We start from the raw sequence: 6,000 nt of genomic DNA on the forward strand, positions 1-6,000 counted from the left end.
TCTTAAATAATGTATATGTATGATCAGGGGCAGTGCTGTAAGGCCGGGCGCTGAACTCTGCAGTCTTTCAACGCGACGATGTGGTGGTCGCCCGGGTGGTCGTCGGACAACTGTTGACTGTCGATCACTAATAACTGGGCCAACGAAAGCCTTAAAAACATTCCCCATGAACCACCCCACACTCCCCCCCCCCTTACAAAATTTTTGGACATCTGTCCGGGCTTGTGGCAAATTTCTGGAGCCACACGGAATCAGTAGCCAGGAAGGTCGAATGAGGGGCGAACGCCCCTTCCTATCCCTCCCTCTCCGACCAGCCAAAAAATCACTAGGTGCGAAATCATTTAGAATATTACTTTAGGCCTAATTGCTGAAGCTTCAAGAAGCTTCCCAGAGTGACAAGCTTCCTGGAACCCCACTGAGTGGCATGTGCTTCCTGGAACCCCACTGAGTGGCATGTGCTTCCTGGAACCCCAGAGATCACCCCAAAACGTTTCTCTCCCTCCACCAGCTTTTGAACCTAGCTAGGTCCTCGACTGGCATTCTCGCACCACCCTGGCAAAAAAGAAAAAAACAAAATCTCAATTCGCTACTTACATAATAATGATAGTGGATATTTATAAGGCGCTGGTATCAGCATGGTGCCAGAGCTAAGGAAAACGGATAATACGAGAGTGGAAAGACTTAAAAAGATAATAATGCATGGAAGAAAGTGGAAAATTAATTGGGGAAATGCTGGTCAAACAGACGTTTCTTTAGTCTGTAGTAATAGGCGGACATGCATGGTATTTTCAGAATTCAACTATTGGTTTGATAGCATCGAGGTGGTTCTCACTCCATGGCTTATTATTCTTGGCACTAGCTGACTTGGTATAGAGATGTTGGCTCTCCCACCACGGCAGTTATCATAACTTCCGCATTGAAGTTCACCCCCACAACCTCCACCCCTAGTATACGATGATCTGCTCTAAAGTCATGACATGTTTGACACAACTGGATAAAAGCTCACACATACATAGAAAATTATGCGAGAAAGGCGAGGGCCATCCCGGAGGAGGTGTGGCGGCTAAATAAAATTAATCATCTCTTGAATATAATACAGTGTTTAGCAACTATCAGTACAGGTCTCCCTCTAATTAAAGACCACCTCCAAATAAGACCACCTTTTTGTGGTCCCGTTTGAATTCATATCTTAACATTAGCTGTTCCCTCCAATTAAAGACTTCCAAAGACCATGGTTTTAGTAGACCCAATGAAAAATGTGCCCCCCACCCAATTAAAGACCAACATAAAATAGGCCTAATATTATTAGATAAGATAAGATAAGGTACCGTAAGCTTTATTGGTCTATTCACATAAAAATACATAAAAAAGTGTTCCTTGAATCTGGCATAAACACGTCAACACCAACAAACCATGGACCTATTAATAATCTTATTAATAGGTTCATGAACGAACATCAAAATATTCTATAATAAATTTTGTTATAGGCCTTAATACATAAAAATATTAGCCAATGCACATACAGTAATTATAAGATGATGTTTTGTGTATATTGAGTAACGATAATGTTAGTGGTGATGTTAGTCATACTCTAACGGAGTTCTTAGAACAAGCACAGGAATTGATGTCTGAATTTCAAAGAAATCCATTATTTTAAGAATAAAATAGCAACATGCAGTAACTGCACATCTATACTAAACCATTTTATTTATAATATCATAGATAGAAACGGTTCTTTTATCATTGGTTGATTATCGAATTAAAAAGATCATAGAACAGCATCCCAACTGCATTATGACTCCACATAAAATGGTTGCGTATTCTAGTCAGTAGAAACCTGCTCTTAGACAATAAGCATACATTTTAAAATATAAACAGTGATTTTAGTAAAGATGTGCATACATGCTCCATTGAATGCCCGATTGTGTTAGTAGGATATTCAAACTTAAATGTATCATGTGTGGTTTAGGCAGACCCAACAAAACTAAAGCAATTTCCTTTAAATAAAGAATACATTACAATATATAGTGACTTTAATTTAGAGGAGGTTTCAAAGGCTTATTCAATCGATTTTATAGATATCTACTAAAATATTTAGAAAATAAGTATAATTTTTTTTCTCCCCGACGAATAGTGGTTTTCCTCCTTTACATGGGGCCCAGCTCTCCACAATGGAGGGCCCTGGCCCCAGGACCCCACTGGCGCCCGCCCTAGGCCCTGTGTGTGAATACCTGAATACCCAAAATGGTTTATTAAGAATCAATAGCATACAGTACCTGCAAATCTATTTTAGAGCACTTAAAATTAAAACGATATTAAATTTACTATATCATTTCTTAATTTCCGTTTAAATGTGGTGTTTAAGACCACTTTTAGTGTTAATCTTCAATTAGAGGGATTCCAATTAGAGACCAAAACTAAAACACCTGTCCAAATGTGGTCTTTAATTTGGAGGAAGACCTGTATTATTATTAATCTTCACACTACGCTGAGTTTTCCAAGATAGAGGGCGCTAATCATTACTGTTGAATGATGTGGGTATGCATTTTCTGATTATTAAAAAAGTGATTGAGCGCAGCTCTCAACTACGGAAGCACCTAAGTGCACTTAGGTGCTTCCGTACTCAACTTAAGAAGTTAAGGAATTATGGTGTGATGCGATAACCAGTTCGAGAGAAAAAAATGATTGAGAGCGGATCACAAATTCAGGAATCGTTCGGGAATCGTGTGATAACCAGTGCGAGGAAAAAAAAGAAAGAAAAAGAACACGATTGAGCGCGGCACACATCTTCAGGAATAGTCCGATGACACTGAAAAAAACGTCAGCGAAATTGGTCATGCTAACAGGCATTTGTCTTCAGGTACTTAATTCACTTAGTTTCTTTACCATACGTATTTTGTGTTTTGTCCTTAGACATGTATTCATCATTTGAATAAATCGATACACAACAACAATTATTTATTCTGATTACGCCTTTTTCAGTGACGCAGCACTGATTTCACTAGTAGACCGCTAAAAAATAAAAAAGGAAATGAATATCAGAATTATAAATCAAATACGGTACATAAGGTACCGTAGTCCCCTATTCATTACTGAACGTAGGGGAAAGAGGTGTTAGCCCAACGCTAGGCCTACTCATAGTTACCAACCTAAGAGATTTGAAATGCGTGACTACACCCAGTTGGGTGGAGAGGAGGCCGCCAGGGCCCGGGGTCCAGGGGAGGAAACCCGGTGGGGGCCCAGGTTCCCAGTCACATAATCAATGGCTGGTTGTGACAATAAACGCGCAAGCCTGCACGTGACTACTAGATTCGACGTGAAAGTGACGTGGTTGGCTGGATGGTTTTGGTCGGGAAAGAGAAATTTTCAGTGAATTGATTCTCAAACTAGATAAAGAACGCTTCCTAGTGACTCAAGCTACTGCTTGACCGTTTTCATATTTTTAATATGAAACCAATTTTTTCTAATTTTAAATAATTTGTTCCTGAATACGTGAAAATTCATTATCACGCATAGACTTGTGCTCAATGCGTGACAAATTTATGATCACGCATGTGTTTCTGCAAAATGCGTGTTCCATCCAAAATCGCTTTGAAAAGCAGAACCGTCCTGCACGCTGCGAGACGTTTGGTACGGTAACTAAGCCTACTAAGCCTCAGCATTGTGGTACTGTAGATTTAAGATTGGCCAGTTAATTTCAGCTCCGCCTTTTTCTTCCCCAGTAGTCAACCGGGTACCCATTTACATTCCTGGGTGGAAAGAGACAAACGTAGGTTTGTGCCTTGTCCAGGGGCCACAAGAAAGAAATCCCCGGGAGATCTGATGAAATGAACTTAATTTTATTTTCCTGCCCACGGTGTTATCCGTTACATCGGCACTGACATCCGTAAGAAAATTAATAATAAAGTACGGTAGTAAAAACACGCAAATATTATGAATTTGCAGGAGATGTGTTACTGTATCTTCCGGGAGATTCTTGTGTACTTGCTGGAATGCGGGTAGATTGGGTTCCAGTCCCTAATCTTTGTCTTAATCAGTTGAAATGCTTAAGAATAAATCGATTTTGGCACAAATGGCGTTCCATATTACTTATTTGCATGGCGTTCCATAGTATACCTTTTCTGGGATTAATTCTCATCAAAAAAGCTTCTCAACATAAACTGACGCTGGTGGCGCAATCCGAAATGCGCTAATACTACGAAAATCCATAAATTAGAGCCTTGTGGCAAGTCTAGAGTGCGGGAGGCCGTCACGATTTCCGGGAGACTCCCGCGAGTTCCGGAAAACTTTCTTGACCCCTGCTTGTCCAAAACAACACAAGCGAAATGTTACAGCAAAGGTTCGAACCCCTGACCTTGAGGTTGAGAGAACGAAACGCAACAACGTCACGTATACATACGCCAACTACTGCCGTGCATAAACTTAATTCAAGAGGACAAATCTAGGTGGTTTCAGAATTTAAGCCAGTATTTTTATCTTATTTAAATTGAAGATCATTAAAATTTGTTTGGTTGGAGAACTCGTTCCGTGCCTTAGTTGCATGGTATTGTAAGTTTCCATTTCTGCTTCTGTTTCCAACGTGAATGAACAGTCTTCATGTGACAGTTATATCGCTGTCACCCGGGGCTTTATGTTCATACCACAGATGCCAATTATTTTATTCTTCTCATAAGAAAAAGGTCATCTTCCTTACTGTAACCATCGTCATCATCATCACCATCATCACCATCAACATCATCATAATCGTCATCATTATCATCATCATCATCATCATCATCATCATCATCATCATTCATGTGGCGAATGAAAAAAAAGATACTCCGACTCTAAATTGCCAATAAAAATAAGATCCATGGGAACCAGGCACACGAAGACGACCAGAGAGAGGCCGATATATCATAATAAAGACCAGTATAGCGATATCAGATCTATTACTTGCCAATGCTGAGGCACAAAGGGTTTTGTGTCTTACAAAACCATCAACAACGAACAAAGAACTGCCATGGACTGCGTATTTTTTTAAAATTTTCTGTCTATTAAGCTAGTCACTAGGGTCAAGTATATGCCAAACAATGAACTAAATCACTCTTCAAAATGGCAATTCCATCACAAGCAACAGGGGACTGCAAAAACTTAATAGTTTAACCCCCTGATTGAAATTAAATTTAACCTCCTACTCATATCGACAGATGTACTGGGTTCTGGGTTCTTTAAAGTGCACATGAGCCAATCGTGTACCTCACGGTTTATAGGCCTAGTCCTTATCCGAGAAGATTTTTTTTCACCTCCAGAACCATAGACGAGCGCTTGCCGTTCGAACCCGCAGTCGCAGCGCCGAGGTTGCAGGCATTCGACTCGACTCGCATTATTTGTTTCCGAGTATTGCTCGCGAATACAGGGGAAAACCTATTGTACCCGTGTTTAGATTAATTTTAATCCAACTTATTGATGTTTGACAAAGTTGGAATCGATTTTGTCAGATTATAGGCCAGTACGATGACATAACATCGTGCACCGGACAGCAATTATTGCGACAATGATGTAACAAAAATAAACTTTTACTGTAAGATAGAAAAAATGGAAGTATTTAAATATCGGACATTAAATATATTTTTCATACACAATTCTTGTGCCACTTACAATATAATCAGAGGCCTAAACTAAGTAGAACTCAATAAAAAAGATGAATACCGGTACGTATGTAGTGCTTTTGGCTGTAATGATCTTTCTGGCAACCCAGTGTGAGGGTTTTAGTGTCCGACGTCGACGCTCGGCAAGTATTTGCCAAGAGGTTGATAGTACGACCATCGTTAATGGTCAATTCCAATGCAAGCCAGACAACATGAACGCCGTCATTGAAGATCTGGACATCACGTTAGCGAACCATACTCGCAAGAGCGTTGTAACGAATTTACTCAATCCTAACCATTCGTTAATTCTAAACTTGGTGCTACAAAAAGGACAGAATACCGACGATCACATTGAGCGAATGAAATTGTA

This window comes from Anneissia japonica, unplaced genomic scaffold, assembly GCF_011630105.1.
Source record: "Anneissia japonica isolate Jap-2015-1 unplaced genomic scaffold, ASM1163010v1 scaffold1698_len283567_cov170, whole genome shotgun sequence".
NCBI classification, from domain to species: domain Eukaryota; kingdom Metazoa; phylum Echinodermata; class Crinoidea; order Comatulida; family Comatulidae; genus Anneissia; species Anneissia japonica.